The following is a 19,770-nucleotide window of genomic DNA, read 5'->3' on the forward strand; positions in this document are numbered from 1 at the left end:
AGAGGAGAATCAAAATGTGAAAATATATTATAGAAACACCAGATCAATGATAAAAAGCCGTTTATATCTTTTGTACAGATTCAAGTAATGTGCTGCTGATGGACAGCCCTAACTGGTGCTGATGAAATACAGAGCTAGAACTGCAGGCAAAAATGACTCAGCTTCAAGAAAATTGGTGTAGCATTTAACTGAAATAGCAGAGAATTGTAATTTTAAATGGGAGGAAAGCTAAAAATATTAAAAGCTGTAAAAGAAATACTGTACTATACTAATAAAGACATAGATGAAAATGAGAGCATACGATCAAGTTTAAAGAAGAAATAGGGCTGTTTTATTTGAAATCCAAGCTTTATGCATGGGGCTAATGCTCCTCCCTGGAGAATGGCATTGCCAGTTACTATAAACCCAGGACATTTGTGGTGTTTTGTGTTGTTGCCAGTACTTGGATGACTGTACAAGAGTTTCAAGAATCAAAAACCAAATTTAAAAAAAAAAAAGAGAGAGATAAAAGATGTTACAAAAGAGTAAGTTTCTGGCCATTATGATTGTTGAAGTAATTTTAAAAGATGGCCCAAATCAGCCAGCAAGTTTGATAAAACCAAAAGAGAAGAAAGACTCGCACTCCCTGGCTCCACATCTTCTTAAAATAGCATTGTGTTTTCGGCCCTTGTGTTTTTTGAAATTTATGACTGGCAATACTCAGTTCCCTAGCTCCTTTCCATTTTCAGATATATGAGGCAAATATGACACACACTCCTCTTAAAGTGCAATGCCACAGCTTCTCTGCCAACACATGCCCCAATGTGCTTCATGCAAGACTTCATGAGCAAGATGCTAGTTGCTAGGTGAGATTGCAACCTATTAGTGTCAATCTCTCCTTCTGCGAATGAGATGTGACTTAGACAAATGTCAGTGAAAATTGATTTGGAGACAGTCATGAAGAACTTGGACAGGCAGTTGCAGCAGATGGGAAGAAAAAGGTTCACTAAATCATATCTTATGGGCAAACCTAAAGGGAAAGGGATTATCATGTTGATCATCAGAAGGTTAGAGCAGTAACTGACAGGCTTCCTGAAAGGAGGGACAGCTACATAGATGTGCGACTTTTTCCTGGGAACTCCTGGACTGTGTATGTGCAGTAGTTCTGTTAAGTGATAGAGGAGGCATGGCATCCTAGCCTGCTCTAACAAAAATGAAAGGTAGGGAATCCTGGTCAAAAAGGTTGAGTAGGAGTGTGGTCGATACTTTTCTGTTTATTTCTAAATGTTAGGAATAAAAGCCTGTAGCTGTTTTTGTACTGAGAAGGAAAATAGCATCTTACCAGAGAAACTGGAAATACATTCTAAGCAGAATGGCTCAGTAAAATGTTGCAGATCAGGAGGGTCTTTTCATTAGGTTTGGTGCTTAAAATAAGGCCACTAAGTACATGATTATATCTCAATGTAAGCAGAAATCTCCCAGCTTGGAGTCCAGTTCAGTCCAAGAGGGTGTCAAAAATGTGGATGGTTTTGCTGGCAAGTTATATACTGAAATATGAAGTCCAGTCTCTTAAACTTTACAGCAATGGGAGAAGGGAGATGAACTAAAAGAAACACTTTCACCAAGACAGTGAAATCTTTCTGTAGCCTCCTATGCAAATTGTAACAATGAGAGTCCATCAGCAACACTAATATTTTTCTTTTGTCACCTCCAGTGTCTCTAGGCAGCACTAGGACCTTCATTTGTATGCCAGTGTGCAGAGAGTTCCCTAGGATGTATTTTATGTTTCAGTAACTGATTTACATTCAATCTGCTGTAATAAAGGCCAGATGATCACCTCTATTATGCAAACGAATGCATGGAGACAGCAAGGAAGTCAGTAACTTGAAGTGGCAGAAGGAGTAAGTGCCATTCTGTTCAGGGTGCTGCTTCTTTCTATCCCTTGACCTTTCAATAGCTTTCTTGCTTGCAAATTCATATTCAAGGGGAAGGGTACAGTCAACTGGAAGACGATGAATTTGGTTAGAAACCACTTTATGTCACAATTGAGACTCAGCTTACAGAGGGAAAGATACACTGGGGATATAAAAGGTGTTCAATAAGTAAAAGCCTCGTTACCTTTAGGCTTTTAGTGCATATAAACTCTCAATAGTTTAAATGAACAGGCTTAAGATGCATTGGTTTTTAAGCCAGAGAAGGACTTATTTTAATGAAATGCAAGTAATGACGATATTTATGCTTAGGGAAAGAAATATAAACAACCTACATGCAATTATCAGGAATATAAACTTAATAGAGAAGATGGTCTAGTTATATTTATGTCTTTGTCATTTTATGTTTGTCTTTTTAAAGAGGTGAATGAAATATTGAATTAAATATTAGTCATACCCTTCAAAAGCAGACAGTGAACCATGGACCTCCAGAGCTGAATCCATTCTCCTCAGCTTAAGCTAAATAACCAAGCTCCCAGGAATTTGTGGGACAAGAACAGTTAAAGGAAAAGGTTTTTCTGACCAGCAGAATTGTGTCAATATAATTGTGCCATTCTAGCTGAAGTAGCTTACATTCAAACACTTTATGCCATAAAAATGATAATATCATACTTCTAGTATTTAAATACCATAAATACTCAAAATTATTTTATAAAATCTCATTTGAAGGATGTATACTGGGCATTAATAGAGATTCACTTGGGAGCTAGTCCCTGAGCCTTAGAGATGGCTGTAAGACCCAAGAGCATTGTGAATATTTGTATCTTGCATCCATTGAAACAGATCAAGTTTTACCTGTATGGGATTAATGTGTAGGTTTTCTATTTTCTTTCTTCTTTTTGGCTAGACCGGAGAAAGAATTTTGGGGAAAAAAAGAAAAAAACAACACATGGGAATTAACAAATTAATATATTAATGATTGCACACACATATATATATTAAAATTAATATATCCGTAAATTAAATAAAATTAATAATTCCATTGGATTTTCAGAAGGTAGAGAGATAATAATTCTATTTCTATCTGTGAGAATAGTCCCAAATCTTTGTCCCAGGACAACAGATAATGTAGGCTTACAGACTCCATTTTGTAAACTACGTGAGAAGGGCCCAAGAGCCCTGGTTCTGAAAACTTCCTGAACTTTGGGAAACTTCAGATATGATTCAAACTTTGTGGCACAGGCCCATTTCTGAAATCTGTAACAACGCACTTGATTCTTTTCTACCAGTGTCAAACAGATGTAGTTCTGTTTCAGTGGGTTCATTTCTGAAGTTTAGCCTATGTTGAAGGAAAATGCTTATGTATGGCTTATTATCTCTTCTCTTGCTAACATTTCCTTTTATCCTAGGGGTGCTTACCCAGATTTTTTGGAAAAACTGTTCCCTTCTCACTCTGTATTGAGCTTGAAGTTTGTGGTTTCCATTTCAGACCTAAAGAGGGACTTGTGTGCCTGAAACATTCTTTCGTTACATCCCATTGGCTTGATGAAAAGACGTTACCTCTCCCTACAGACTTCGCCTGCATGTCTGCTGAGAGAGAAAATGCAAGCTATAATGAGAGCAACTCACAGCTGGTTCAACCTGGAAACCCTCACAGAAAAAATTGCCCTTACAGTCAGCAGACATTTTGCCTAGTCTGACATGTCAGGTTTTGGCCTTGTACTTCTAATATAAAGCCCCTCCCAGAAGACCTGAATCAAAATATCTAAGATTAATCAATATCATATTTATGTAGGAAACAGTCTAAGAGACACTATTTGACCTTTTGGTAACTGACCTACTAACAAAAGCAAGGTCTCGCAGGATTTACCTCTTCATGCTCAGTGTGGGGCAACAAGCCAGTATAACATCTGCTTAGTATTCATTGCAAAGCAAATGTATAATGCTGACACAATTAATCAGCTTGTCCAACTGAATAAAATGTCAAAAGCTGATGTAAGAAAGCTTGGCTTTAAAAGCAAACATTTCATATGGATCTGCATGGGTTTATCTAATGATAGATTAGTTAACCCTGGAAGATGAAGAATGACTCCAGCCTAATGTTTGAGGGGGGAATGCATCTAAATCTAACAATGTACACAGAAAGATTGTAAAGAAATTAGAGATATGGGAACTAGTTCTACAAAAATCAATCACCTACCATTGGTGCCTCAAACTTCAGTATGTGATACTAAACAGAACTAATAAAAACCATTTTGTTTTGAGTCCTACCCACAGGTTGCAAGCTGAGCCTTAAAAGTAAGTTTTTTTCATTCACAGAACTGCTGAACAGTAGGTAGCATTTCTTCCTCCTTCCCTTCTTTTGCTGAGCCACAGACAGTAACAGTACCTAAAAGACAGAAATTAGCTGGAATTAATCTCAGTGGAATAGGTGCAAAGCAGTGCAGCAGTACTTGAAATCTGGGGTTAAATTATGGGTGAAAACTGAGGAACAGTCAGTAAAGGGTGCTGTTACTTCCTTATTTAATGAGGAGTAGAACATCTGTCAGGGAAAGAGGAGGTAGGGAACACAGACACATGGAAGCTACAGATGGAAAAAATCTCTGCTAGCCAGCTTAAAAATGCAGGACCTATTCTATTGCTTTGTCAAATCTGCTTTCAAAAGTACAAGGCTTTTCTGCTTCCAAGATTCCCTTTGGAAGATGTCTCTGGACTGTCGTGTATTTTGGTCTTAATATATTTTTTCCTGATAGCCTTTTTTTTTTTACCCTGAATTTCTTCCTGCAATTACCAGCACACCCTTTCGTAATACAATAAAAATTCACCTCCCTGAGTAGAATTAATTGCCTTTCTTTTAGGGTCAGATTCTGTTATGTCTTCTCAGAATATCATGCCCTAAACTTGCCCCATTGGAAATTATCAGGCTTATTCAAGGGGTAGGGTTCTAGCCTTAAAGAATAAAGTAGGCATTGCTAGAATAGGTACAATGTGTCTTGAAAAAAAATGAGACAAATGTTTTTTCATTGGGAAGAAAAGACTATATATTGAATGAATCAGCCTCTTCATAACTGTAAATCAGACGCTTGGTAAAGAGAGTTGCCATCATGTGAACTGAAGGATGTGCTGTTCTAATAGAAGAAATACATGATTTTTCTGTTGTAATGTTTTTCATTGACCTTGGGGAAGGAAAAAGCTTGAGAATTTACTGTAAAGTGCTAGTGAGTAAGGACTGTGGCCTTTGCTCCAACTGGCTAAAGAACAACAGTAGCATGAAATAATTCTGGGTCTGATGATCATAAGTTAGATCAGATCAATATAAATGAAATCATTTTAAATAAACAAACAGCAGTGTTGGGAAAAAGAAGCAATTTTGTAAAACAAAGAGAACCATTTGGTGAAGGAGGCTGGACTGAATAGCTCAAAGTCCTGAATGTTGAGAAAATTTGGGAGAATTTGTAAGCAGGAGATGCAAAAACCCTCTGTAACTTGAATCCCAATAAAAGACAGACACTTTTAGAGGAGGGGTTTGACTGTAACTGGATGAGCAGCTACCTGAAAAAAATACATTATAAGTAAAGAGAAGCTTAGAAAAAATGGGAAAGGAAATTAGTCAACTAAAATTTCTCTGCCTTGGATATCAGAAAAAATAGCAATAAAGTATGAATTGCCAAAAAGACCAAAAAAAGGGGGGTGGGGTGGAGGGGGGGAGTCTTTAATCATTAAAAAAATGGATCACTGTGCATTGCTAACAAATCAGAAATTAAGGATTATCTGCCAAAGACACCAAAAGAAAATGGGGACTATTTTCTCCATCTTGTAGAATCATAGAATCATTTAGGTTGGAAAAGACCTTCAAGATCATCGAGTCCAACCATCATCCATGCCCACTACACCATGTTCTGTAGTACCTTGTCTACGTGCTTTTTTAATACCTCCAGGGATGGTGACTCAACCACTTCCCTGGCCAGCCTGTTCCAATATCTGACAACACTTTTGGTGAAGAAATTTTTCCTAATATCCAACCTAAACCTCCCTTGCCTCAACTTGAGGCCATTTCCTCTCGTCCTACCTCCAGCCACCTGACAGAAGAGACCAGCACCCACCTCACTACAACCCCCTTTCAGGTAGTTGTAGAGAGTGATAAGGTCTCCCCTCAGCCTCCTCTTCTCTAAACTAAACAGCCCCAGCTCCCTCAGCCGCTCCTCATAAGACTTGTGCTCCAGGCCCCTCACCAACTTGGTTGCCCTTCTCTGGACACGCTCCAGCACCTCAATGTCTTTCCTGCAGTGAGGGGCCCAAAACTGAACACAGTACTCGAGGTGCGGCCTCACCAGTGCTGAGTACAGGGGGACAACCACCTCCCTGTTCCTGCCAGCCACACTATTTCTGATACAGGCCAGGATGCGGTTGGCCCCATTGGCACTACTGCTGTCTCATATTCAGCCGGCTGTCAACCAGCACCCTCAGGTCCTTTTCCACCAGACAGCTTTCCAGCCACTCTTCCCCAAGCCTGTAGCGCTGCATGGGGTTGCTGTGACCGAAGTGCAGGACCTGGCTCTTGGCCTTGTTGAACTTCATATGATTGGACTCAGCCCACCGATCCAGCCTGTCCAGATCTCTCTGTAGAGCCTCCCCACCCTCAAGCAGATCGACCCTGCCTCCCAACTTGGTGTCGTCTGCAAACTTGCTGAGGGTGCACTTGATCCCCTCGTCCAAATCATCGATACAGATATTAAACAGAATGGGGCCCAATACTGAGCCCTGGGGAACACCACTTGTGACCCACCGCCAACTGGATTTCACTCCATTCACCACAACCCTCTGGGCTCGTCCAGCCAGCCAGGTTTTCACGCAGCAAAGAGTACACTTGTCCAAGCCATGAGACGCCAGCTTCTCAAGGAGTATGCCATGAGAGACAGTGTCAAAGGCCTTGCTGAAGTCAAGGTAGATAACATCCACAGCCTTTGCCTCATCCACTAGGCGGGTCACCTGGTCACAGAAGGAGATCAGGTTGGTCAAGCAGGATCTGCCTTTCGTAAACCCATGCCTGATCCCCTGCTTGTCCTGGACTTGCATGTGAGTGCTCTCAAGACAAACTGTTCCATAATCTTCCCTGGTACTGAGGTTTGTACAGCAAACACTACTTCTGTGTTTAACAATACAGAAGGGACATGATGATGCACTTGTAAACTTCAATAGTATACAAGGCTTTAGAACATGTTGCAAAGGAAAATATTGTACAAGGCATAAAGGTAATGAAAAATAGGACAAAATGCAGGCTGGGTTTATGAAAGATAACAGATTCATCTGGCATTGTTTTTGACAACAATCAACTTCTTATAGGGAAAGAAAATGCAGTAAATCTATCGTGACTTTTGTAAAGCGTTTTCATACAGTTCATCAATTAAAGTGGAGAAGATACGAAATACTATAGGAATCACCTGAATGTGTGGATACAATTGAGTATGATAATAACAAGAGGGTTTGGCAAGGAGAGTAAGGGAGAGAGAGAACAAGGGTTTATCACTGAAGGTTCAAGGAAGATTACAGAGAGACATCCTCCAGGACTGTTTATGGAACTCAATATTATAAAATAGTCTCATGAATGGCCTTGGCACAAAGACTAGGAACATATTAATGAAATCTGTTGATGACACAGTTGGAGGCGTTTTCAGTACAGTGGCAAAATATTGTATAAGGAGAGGGAACAGATTATCATACAAGAAAGATTGATTTTTAAGTCAGGAGTAATAGAAATGTGACGAACTACAATAAAATGCAAAGACTAATAAGAATTTCTCATTTAAGTTGGTAGTTTGTCAACTGGAGGTGTCTGGGGACAATGACCCATATGTTAGGTTGATGGCCCAACTATGAGATGTGACTGACATGAAGACATGAAAAAGACAAATGCGATCCTCATCTGAGAGGCAAGATATTTTAACTGAGATAAGGATATTATTAAGTTAATTTTATATGACATAATGACATATGAAATATATGACATATTAAGTTAATTTTATATGACATAATGAAACATCCCCTGGAATGTCATGTTCTAGTCACCATTACTTAAAAAATTAATTTGATCTGTATTGGGTGCTCAGAACACATTCAGAGACTGGACGCTAGGCTGGTCAGGAGATTGGATACTACATTCACGAAGAGCCTATCTTGCTAAGGTGCCTAAAAGAGTGATATTGTTCAAATGAGCAATTAGATAAGCTCATAGATAAGAGGAATTTGACCTTCATTGCAAAAGATGATACTGGCAAAATGACAGCTAAAAGAAGGCTTCTAAAGAGCAGAGCAGGGAGTTACTAAACAGCCTTCTGACATAATAGGTGCAAGAAGACCAATTATATTTTAAAAGGATTGCCAACAGTTTGTGAGTAGATTTTTATTAAATGACTGTTTGCCACAACAGGAGATTGCGTTTTGTGGATCTTGAGGCTTTTATACAGACCCTTAAGTCCTTTTTTTCCCCCACCTTCTCCCAGAGGAAAGAAAAAAAGCCAAAAAGGAAAAAAGACATTTAAAGTTGCCACTGCTCTTTAGGACTGAGGATTCTACTTTAATACAGATAGTTTGAAAAACTCCCTATGGCCTCAGAAGGCTCTAAGTAGTGTTTAGATTCCCCTCAGGCTCTAGTAGATTCACCACTTGTTCTTTGGCTCCTAAATACCTCTCTGCTTCCTTCTGTAGGATTCCTACTCCTTGTTATAGTGCTCCTCTAGGTTCAGCTTTTCCTGGTGAGGCCCAAATAGTTCTTGGACTAGGCTGTGTTTAGGTACAATCTTGAAAGAGTTTGGAAATCCTGTAACAAGATACCTGATCATGCTCTGCCTGTGTCTGATCATGGTCTGCCTGTGAAATCAGCTGCACCCTTGGCTTTTGCCTTCCCAAAACAATGTGCTCCCCTGTCTTAGCTTTCTTAACTTGACTCTATTCACTTTTGATAACTGTCAGGTGGCCCCCAAACGCACACTAGCTCAGTCATAGCAGGACAGACAACTGCTCATCTAGTGGAGTTGTGCCAGTCTGCAACCATATCAGTCAAATTTGGGATTCGTAAAATCGCATTTAGAAGAATATGCATAAGGCAGAGACATATTCACAGGTTCACTTTCCACACATCACAGACCAACTCTTAGAAAAGCTCCAGCAGAGACTGGGAAAGTAACCCTAAGACATGCCCTTGTAAACCGCAACGCCAAACTTACCAAACTGGAGTGCCAATGCAGGCACATGTACACTGCTCCATTAACATGGTTTAGTTCCACTCTGTTCGGCATGGTTGTCCTCCGCTTGACTTACATCCAGGTTGCTGCTGGCTTCATCTTCCCCTTCTTGGGCAGCAAACAGGTTCTGCACAGGGACTACTTGTGTCCTGGTGGGATGCTGTGGCTGCAGTTTCTGTAGTCTGTTTCCAAACTGAGGCTGCACAATGCAAAAGGTAACCAACAAACAGATGTCAAAATTGAAATAAAATGAGAAAGAAATCATCTGGGCCTCTGTTAGCACCACAAAATATTATCCAGAGTGAGTGTGAATGAGTCCTAGACCTGGTAACTGGCAGTTGCAGATTGAACTTTAAAATAAAACTCTTTAAAGAAGCTGGATTTAAATTGAACATAAGATGTGATCCAGTTCTTAAATCGAAAGTAACTGTTCGACTGGTTAGGCAACTATGTGCACAAGAAAAACAATACCTTTAATTATAAATATACCAACTCAGAAATAAGGAAGGCTTACTTAATTTCGAGTCTTAGCTGCGGTCTCAAAATACTTCCCTATAGGAACTATGTAGTGCAACTTAAATGCTTTAATGGCTATGTAAGAGAACTCTTCAGGCTACAGAGACATATCTAGGACTATAAAGCAATACATGCATAATTTGTATTTTGCGTATTACTTTTGGAAAAAATGGTACAAAGCACCTCTTTTTTTCCCAGGTAAAATGTCATCAGAGCATAGGCTGGCCTATTTTCAGGATTCTGGAATGTGACCTGTATTACCAAATTTCAGTTATGTTACTAATATTGGTATCCATGATTAGTTAAAAATCATCACATTCATGTTTGATATGTACCTAGGAACTCAGGTATGAAACGTTCTGGGATAGCATATTAGAAACCTCACAGCTGTTTCATTTACATTTTTAAAAGTAATAGTTCCTAAAAAAATATTTTGAGCATTAACTCAAACAGTCCATAGAAGCTCTTCAGTTTCATACTCATTATAAATTAATTTTATGCCTTCTCCATACTTTTTCATATTCAGCTATTGGCAGTTACCACATTTGCATGGCAAAAGCTGGAATTCTGGCAACAAGGCAAAGAGCAGAGGGGACTTTTCACACTTGTAATGGTAGAGAAGGCAACCTGGGCTTGTGGGATGAATATGGCTAGAAGACAGAGTTAGAGAATTACTCTGCAGTGATATGTTTAATTGTGCCATTTCTAGATGGAATTTTTCCTTTCCAAATTCACCTTCCATCCCTTCCAGATGATGAGGAGCTCATCCTTCTCACAGCTAACATTAAAAGCATAGTTCAGTACAGTGATGATACTTGGCTGGCATTGTCAAAGGTATTTTAACACTCATAGAGACTAGAAACCTATCCACTTTATATGCTCCCACCTCCCTTTTTTTTTTTTTCTTCTTTTAATCACAGCTACTATTATTGTGATTTACACCTTCTGGTGCACCTTCCCATTCTCTAGTCTGTGTTTGTTTAGGGATGGGACTGTCATTTACTAGATGTCTGCAAAATGCCCACCACAGAGACTTCCCTGAGGACTTCCAAAATCCTTCTCGTTCCCTTTCATATAGTATCTAATAATAAGCAAGTCAAGACCACAATTCTTCAGCAAATTCCATTGCTATGGAATCACGATATACACAAGGCCCTGATAATATCTGCGTATTTTGTACATAATTTTGTTCCTAGACAACTGCACACAGGGTCAAGTGCCTTGGGAGTTTAGATCATTTTGTTTCCTATGCATTATCTAAGTGAGGAATTGCATGCAGGCACAGAGTGCCTCCCACATTATCAGGAAGCATCCGGTAATTTGACCTGTATTTGAGAATGAAGTTCTCTGCATTGAGTTTCAGATGTAAAAGTCCTGCTTGTTTACAATATTTGTCACCAGACTTTATTATTTGATCTACTTTTTATCATCTTTCAAGATGCTACTTTATTTTTTCATTATACACTTTTTCACATCGCCGTACTCTCCACTCTTACTCGTTCAAATCTATTAAGCTATCTGGATCATTGTTCTGAAACAAATTAATGAAACTGTCTCCTTTTTTTACACCAGACTTGACAGTGGCCTCAAAGAAGGACTTGATGTATAACATAGGCCTGATTCTCACTTCACATAAATCAGAAAAACTCCGCTGAAGTTGCTGGAGATTCATAGATTTTCACAAGCTGGTCCTTTATACTCTTTTTGATTAGGGAGTCCATAACAGCATTAAAACATTAGCAGCATCACTGTAGCTACAATAGCCTAAGGCTATAAGTGAGGCAAGAAGTTAATCACTTTCTAGATCAGCTGATATAGCTAGCAAACCCCAGACTTGTTTGCATGCTACAAATCTTTTCTATAATGGATACTCTAATGAAAGGCATGACTTTCTAAAAACTATGCCTAGTACTTAAGGGTAGCTCCTAAGCAATGGTTCACTCTAGAACCCGCCAACACTGTTCCTTTAATTGTTTACTAAGCATTTCTAGACTGGTGTGAAGGGATTCTTATCTCCCACTGAATATGCACTGCGCTCGTTCAAACATTCCCAATCCCTGGTGCTCCCTCTTTATTATCTTTTCTTCATATTCTGCTTTCCAGAAGCAAATGCTGTGTTGTATTATCTGATAATCCTCTTCTCAAAACTCACCACAATAAAAATATTAGTGGTTATTTCCCCAGGGCTAAGGGGAATCCTGAAAAAAGGCTTCAGCGTTTCTTGTCTCAGAAAGTACTTTGGGGTACCCATGGGTGAGATCCTAAGGAACCCCACAACATGTGGTGTGCTTCTAGAGAAAGTATGACCAGATCTGCATACGATTTCCTGATGTCTCATGCGTTCTTTCAAGACACCTAGCTTATCATTTCATCAATTCAAATATTCACCTTTAAATTACTAGAAGATGCTTGTTCCTGAGAAAGCAGAGTGTGCTCTGTGTTTATCGGGAACAGGCTGGCTTGTGGAATGTGTATTGCTTGCTTGTTTTGCTTTTGTTTTTCAGCTCAAGGAGGTTATTGACACCATTTGCTTAGCACTCCACAGAATTGCTGAGCCCTGCATTACAGTGAAAAAAAATCCTTCATTACAGAAAAATACATCCCTTCAGCTAGAAGGAGGCAGTAACAGGACCAGCACACAGTTTAAAGAAATACTGCATTATAAACAGGTTGTTACGACATTTGAATCTGTAATTTTGAGAATGTAGTTTCTTGTTCTTCAGTAAAAGGTTAAAAGGAAAGATTCATAGGACCATAAGAACAAGACCAGATAATTAGCATATTTACATTTGGGAAGGTAATGGTCCTGTGTAGCAATTTAAAACATTTTCCTCAGCTAACCCACAACAGAAATTATCAGCCTAAAGGAGACGTCAGCAGCATTTGTTCCAAACAATCAGCTCCCTTACAGAAAAGTAGGCTTCTTAGAAACTTGTCAGTTCACATCAGATCATTTTCAGCTAGGATGGATCTTCCTGGTACTTTGTAGGCTGAGATTGTAATCTTGCTGAAGAATTTTCAGGAAGCCACAGAATGATAACATCTTTGGAAGGAAAGATGTAGCCCAGAGTGGATGGTAAGAAGACTTAGTTCCCTGCAACTGCTCCACCTATTTCAGGAGTTGACTCAAATATTTCTCCTGTTTCACAACTTGACTTTCTGCCAGGCTGTTGGCTGAGGGCCAGCATTCCAATTAGGACCAAGCTGGAAGACAGCCGGCAGGTCAATGCCTGTCCCTGGACACCAAAGGCACTGTTAAGATAAAATCTTAACCGCATTCTTGCCAAGATCAGACTGCAACCATCATTTACTCATTCCTCATCTTTCATACTGTTGCAGCTGGATTTGTACATCTGAAAGTTCGGAGATAATAATGTGTGAAGTCTGAATGAACTTTTTCATATTGGAAACAACAGGGAAGAAGCTCTATGAGCAGAAGCAGCAAAACTGACAGTCAAAGGACTCTCTTATGCAAAAGATACCTTAGTGGATGGAGTTCACGTGATCAAAGTAATTTCCATCTTTATGGCACATTTCTTTGTCTAAGCACTAGGAAGCATTGCAAACAACCTATTCACACAACTGCCATTGGAAGTAAGAAAGCAGCATTATTCTCATATTACAGATGGCAATATTGAGAGAGATACTTTCAAGCCACAGAAAACAGTAATAGCTGGGACTGGATACTCAGAATATCAGGTCATCAACCCTCGTCCACAGCTTAAAAGTCACATTTTCATTGAACTGGGCCAGGCAGGTTACTCACATAGACTCCACGAACTGACCACCTCTGTAAAACAATAAAACAACACAAAAAATCCCTGCCTAGTAGATAGGGAATTGAAGTGCAAATATATTTTGTCACACAGGAAGTTTATGGAAAAGGCAGGAACTGAACCAGATGTTCAAAGATCTGGCCCAGTGCCTTAAGCACAAAATAGTGCTTTTAACTCATAAAAGTGCTCTAGACAAAACTGCTCTTTCTCACCTTTTATGATCTGGTTTAGTAAAGAGAATAGAGAAAGATCAAGAAGTATGCTGTTAACCCAAAGCCTACTCTGTGATAACAGAACATGCTTTGATGACTATGGAATGTTATTTTGCTTTTACTTAAATGGGGGGGGGGGGGGGAGAGAAGAAAGTGTCTGTTTTGTGGAGACAATTTCCAGACTTGGTTCTGCTTTCCTCCTTTCCCTCTGTAAACTCCTTTTTTCTTTGATACGTCTTTTCCAAAATTACTCAGGGTCGACCCATATGGATGGTACTGGATAAACTGCCTAAGCTGCTTTTCAAACACCGCAAATAATTGTTGTGAAAACTTGATAGGGCAACTACATGGCTCTATTATCTACACTTCCCAGCCTGCACTGGGAAGAAATCTGTTTTAAAAGCATTGTTTCTCTAGAACATGCAAATAAATTTGACTAGAGCAGCTGTGCAGAGAAATACTGTTGTGCTGTCAACTCCTCACCCCTCTGGACTCAACCTGGCCCTGATAATTAGCCTTGGCTCCCGTGGGAACAGAAATGCGCTGACTAAACAATTGTTCCTGTCATCCGGGTTTCCTACTGTGCTGGGAGTTCTTTACTTTAATTTCATTAACTGCCTTAAAGCTCAGCCATGTGCAAAATGTCATCTTTTTTTCCAACAAAATCTGCATTAAGGTAAATGCAATTGTTTAATAGCCTAGTTAGTGGGGTGAAGTGAACAAAGAGCTGCACGACAGGTTCTTCATGTGAGTGAGTGCCAATTCAAATCTATTTAACTACTGTAAATTGATTTGAAGGCAGCACCAGATGTGCCACTAGATTTCCATTTATTCCTCACAGGAAGTCAATGAAATGCATGTTGTCTGGAAATTGTCCCAGGGAAGCAGATGTGATGTGTTTATCGAGGCTTTGACTAAAGACCAATCCTTGAAGCTTCAGATAGGAGTTAAGGGTGCTCAGCATCTCCCAGGAGACTCCCAGCATAATGGTAGGCCACAGTGTAAGTGGAATCTGCTTTGTGTAATAGGACATAGGTTCAAAAAGTCTTTTGAGTAATTCTGTGAATGGAAGACTAAAATCAAAATCAAATCAGATATTTAAACCATAATAATTCTTTCCTACTGAACCCAGATGAGACTACTTTGCTTCAATGATCAACATCGTAATTCTCCAGTTCAATTTTCTTTTCTTTTGAAAAGTTCATTTCCTGTGGCCGTTTTCTAAGATCTCAACGTTTACAGGAAACCTAACTCTCTAACACATCCCAGTTGGAGAGAGTTTCCACTGCTCACAGAAAGGTACTGAAAGGTACAAAAGTTCAAACATACTCAGCTGCAAATGAGCTCACCCTCACCAGTTCTCTGCAGCTGATTATAATAAAAACATCACCTCCCATGTGACCAGCTCTTGCCATTGAAAAGCAATAATGTCATCTCCGGTGGGATCCTGAATGACATACAGCTAGTATTAAAACACAGATATTTCTCCAGATTTCCCTGCAGCCTGTAATTTCCTTTAGTGGAAGGACTATGCGATCGAGCTGAGTTTAAAAAGGGTAAAGGAATAAACACTCTATTAATATTCAAAGGAAAAAAGAAAAGATGACCACCTTAGTAATACAAATTGTAGCTTGGCAGTTGGGGTAAACACATGGGACTCCACTGATAATAAGAGTTGATTTTTATTCTTATTTATTATATAGGAAAGTATATGGCTTTGAATAAAAAAGAGTTGCTACTAGCATTTATTCCTTCAAGCTAAAAATGTTATTATCAAGTCTGATCAAATAATCCCTGGAAATATTAGCTTTATTGGGCATTTGATCAAGCCATCAGAGCATTCAGATGAGCATCTGTAATACAAAAAATTTGCCTTTCTGTACAAGAATGCTATTTCCAAGAAATATCACAGATTTCTAAATTCTGCTGTGCCTGGTGGCCTCAAGGAAGAGCAGAGGCATTCCTATGAAAAGAATAAAGGGCAAAATACTTGCTGAGTAGCTGTCCTTGCTCATTATAGATGGGTGATTACTTGCCTAGCATTTAATTTGTGGCATTCTTTTCTTCCTTTCTAGAAAAAAAGGACCGTTATATTATGCATATCTGTCATGAAAGAAGAGGTGAAATACTGTTACTCACAAACAAAAGAATTCAGATATCCTTAGGAACATCAGATAAGGATTACAATATACCCCAGAGTTTGCTTGAGACAACCAAAGCCGTGGGGAGGCTATGCAATTTCCAGACGCTCCTCTCAGCTAGATTCCATCATCAGGCAGGGACATGTGTTGTAATAAAAATGTAATATCATCCTTCATGGTTTTAAGAACCTACTCTCTGAGTAGGCAGTATTTACATAAAGCTAAGAAAGGAATCTCTTTAGAAATATCCCACCCAACCTACAGAGTCTGAATGCAATAAACATTGTCGGTAAATATTCATATTGAGTCAGATTCTTTTGGTACACAGACAACAGATTTTCAAAATAAAGGACACTTATTTTAACAGAGCAAGAGGAATTGCTAGCATTGCAGACTAATCAGTGCATTGGAAATTGCTGAGTAGGTATTGCTTTATCTTCACAAAACCCAAACAAACCTTAGAATGTGTATTAGCTGCTGACAGTTTAAATAACTTCCCTGAAGCCATTTACAGCTCTTCCCAGCTCTTTATTATTTCTCTGAAGAGAGATCACTGGACTAAGTGGGCCTGAGAAGATGCATAACTTACAGTGTACCATCTATCATGATTTGGTAGGATTACTTTTAAGAGGCTACAGAAAGTGCAAAGTGGGCCTACACTTGACACACAGCTCAAAATGTGAGGAGGAGAGATGGGGCATTTGAAAAGTCTTCAAGGTACATTACTGCTGCCCATACCATCCATACTGAGGCAACACTTATTGGGGTACTTTAGAGATACACATGGCTCTGGGAATTAGCCATCATTGGCAAAAACATGAAGGACCAACCAGAGAAACTAACATTTGCCAGTGCTCAGAAAGGTTGGGCTAAACCCTCTGTGCTAATTCCCCGTAAATCCTCATAGGATCTCAGTAATGTGCATCCACTATAAAATTATGTCTACCATGCTTCTCCACAGATAAAATACTCTTATCAAACATATTCCTTTTATGCACAAATAATACCATACTCTGTTTTAAAATTATACTTACTGGTCATACCACAAACTGCTACAATGTCCTGCTAAAACATGGTTGTGTGTGCTACATACTTGCCTTCAACTGCTGTGGCATATAGCGGTTTGACTTATGCTATGATATGTGTTGGATTGATTTGAATGTCAATAACTCACCACATGGCACTCTTACAAAGTGCATTGGCTTGTGCGAAGTTGGTCTTGTTTCTGTGTTTCATTCTCCAACAGTGTTCTGACCCAACTAGAACTGAAACCTTATTTGTACTTAAGGTAACTAATTCCCTAAACCGTTCTACAATAAATAATTATGATTTTTGATTCTGTATAGTTCTTAATTTGCCATCTGGTACTTTTTAAAAGAAAAATAGCTGGCATGTATGTACACAATCAATTTGGTATGGTTTCCAAAAATGTTTAGCTTTGGTCTAACTTAATGCTAGTCATGTTTGAAAACCCCACCTGCCATGAATTATTTTTGCTCTTTCCTGCTTGTGGAAGAAAAGAAGCACATAGGCTGAGGAGGAGGAAGGTTAGCCAAAAAGGTCTGGAGACACAATGATGTTGACTGGAGCATAAAAGTTAAGATGACATAAGTCTAAGAAAACAAGTTACTGGTAGGAATTTTTCATTTGTTACACTTCTTTCATATTTTCTTAAGGAATAGCTGACACCCCCCCAACTGAAAAACCAACCCAGAATCCACAAAGAGCCATCAATGAAAGATCAATTTCACTACAAGGTGACAGACCTAATGCTCAGTGCCCATGAAGAAGATGTTGCATGCAACAAGTTTAAGAGGTCTTCATATACCTCACTAATTGAAAATAGTATACCAAATCCAAAGTACCAGAATGACATGGGCCAGCATTAGCAAGGAACACAGTAGGCAACTCTCAAGGTGAATCTTTCACAAACTAGCCAGATGCATTCCCTTACCAGGTAAGAATGCAAAAAGGCTGAACCTTGAAAGGCCTTAAAGTCCTGGGACAGGAAATCTGTGCATATGTCTCAGGAAACCAAAGGCTCTTTGAGCACAAAACTCAATTTAAAAAGGTCATAGGGAAACTAACTCGTGGTTCAGGAGAGAAGTACAACAAAATAGGAGGAATTATGTTACCTCAAGAGTTACAGATCTATCTGGTAGAAGAAATTGTTTATAATCTTTATTTATAATCTCTCATTTTGTTGGCCAGACCTGGACTCCCTGTAAAGCTTAACAAAGCTTTGCCTAGCTGCTAAAGCAGTGGTACTACAGATTCTAAGCTAGGAAAGCCATCTTATCTATAACTACTTCTTGCCTAGAAGGTGTTGACTACAGTTTTGAATTTCTAGGTATGAAAGATGGGAATAGACTTTTTTTCAGATCACAGAACAGTCCATTTGACAGAAAGAATTATTTTAAAACCAATCTTTTCATTAAAGCAGCCCAACTTGGAAAAACTCTTGTCACTCTCTTTTAAAAAAAAAAACCCTAACTTAAACAAATAGGACTCATGCAAGCAGGGAGATAGAGTACTGCCCAGGCTATATACAAAAGAAAACTAAATGCTTTTGTGTATAATTTTTCTGCAGATTCTGAGTTGGTGTGAGGTAGGTGTGTGTCAGGACACAGCAAAGGCCAGCTGTTCCCTAAGGGCTGGGGAGCTGGGAGCCAAGCATGATAACAAGGACAGTAGGGCAGGGGCCTTATCAGCCCCATGCTACCCGAGTGAGTTGAGCAGGGCCAGCCTGGGCATGGAAGCCACGGATAGCCCAGAGCCTGGATCATATATGGGGATGAGGTAGGTATGAGGGGTTTAGAGCAATTCACTGCATCTTATGAATTAGGCAGTAAGTTCTGCTGGTCAATCCCTAGGTAGAAAGGAAGCACCAGCCACCTCCTATGATTATCCTCTGTGAACAGCAGTGCAGAATCTGCAGCTTATCTCCTTGCCAGGATTCTCTCTACCTGCCTGCAGGGGTCATATTTGTTTAAGGTAAGTTAAAATATGTTGTAGGACAAGGACCCTGTTTTCCTGTGTGCTTTCTAAGGGTGGTGCAGTTCCATGATTCCCATCGTGGTCAGTCCATGGAAAAGCAACATTAAACAAAAAGCAAACTGCAGGCAACACAGCATGTTTGTCTGCCTGTCAGGCTCACAATTAACTTCTGTATTGTCTGTGTCTGTGAGAAATGTTAGAAGGTTTCCCAGGTACCCTGGAAGGAAGAACACAGGCACAACAGCAGCTTTGTGAGTAGGGTGATCATTAAAGATTTCTGCCAGTGATAAAACATATGCTTAAATTTTATTTCACTGCACAACATTCAGTAATGAGACCAGGTATTCCACTTGAAAAAGGTAGGGAGGAATCTTCCATTGACTTTAGTTGTTGGGTGAAGAAAGGAGGAATTAAATAGAGCAACTTTTGCATTGAGACAATAGTTAGGCTAGTGCTGCTCTCTACTGGTGAAGAACACGCATTGACCTAGAAGTGCCTGGTTACTTGTGTTAGCAATGCTTGAACGGTATGCGAGCTATTTTAATAAACTTTAAATTAAACGAAAGCTGTAATAGCTATACAAACTAATATATTGTCACTATTAAAATTAAATACTTATCATTTAACTTTTGTGTGTGTCTAAAAACTTGATTCTGTCTTCAGACTTCAGTTGCTTCAAGTAAATCCAGCAGCTTAATGTAAACAGTCTGCCACTACTGTATAAGCAGGAAAATGTTTCCCATTGGTAATAATTCTCCTTCTTCCTTTCTTTTTTATAGAAAATTCCATGAACTTTCACTTAAATGGGAATTTGAATGGTCTGAATTGTAGCTGCAAATTTAGAGGCCACATTGAAGAACGTTTGAAAATGGGCTCCCAGAGGTTTACTTTAGGAATGGCTAAAATCATACCCATTTGCTCTTCAAAACAACAACAAAAAGTGCTGCTCTATTTATTGTATGACACAGGTACTTTCA

The 19,770-nt window shown here is 39.3% G+C and overlaps 1 protein-coding gene and 1 long non-coding RNA gene across 2 annotated transcripts in view; both read right to left on the bottom strand.

Annotated features, from left to right (window-relative positions):
* The window catches only part of DCBLD2 (discoidin, CUB and LCCL domain containing 2), a 55,945-nt gene extending 53,125 nt beyond the window's left edge, over nucleotides 1-2,820 (bottom strand). Inside the window, exon 1 of the mRNA XM_052794309.1 lies at nucleotides 2,766-2,820. The gene's annotated coding sequence lies outside the window, so the exon portion shown is untranslated. The remainder of the gene's footprint in view (nucleotides 1-2,765) is intronic.
* A 195-nt stretch (nucleotides 2,821-3,015) lies between these two features.
* Nucleotides 3,016-19,770, bottom strand: part of LOC128144865 (uncharacterized) — a 249,212-nt gene continuing 232,457 nt past the window's right edge. The window contains exons 6-7 of the long non-coding RNA XR_008236235.1: nucleotides 9,134-9,350; nucleotides 3,016-4,299 (exon numbers count right to left, since the gene is read on the bottom strand). This is a non-coding gene — a long non-coding RNA (uncharacterized LOC128144865). The remainder of the gene's footprint in view (nucleotides 4,300-9,133; nucleotides 9,351-19,770) is intronic.

The sequence above is a fragment of the Harpia harpyja genome, chromosome 8 (assembly GCF_026419915.1).
Source record: "Harpia harpyja isolate bHarHar1 chromosome 8, bHarHar1 primary haplotype, whole genome shotgun sequence".
Taxonomy (NCBI): domain Eukaryota; kingdom Metazoa; phylum Chordata; class Aves; order Accipitriformes; family Accipitridae; genus Harpia; species Harpia harpyja.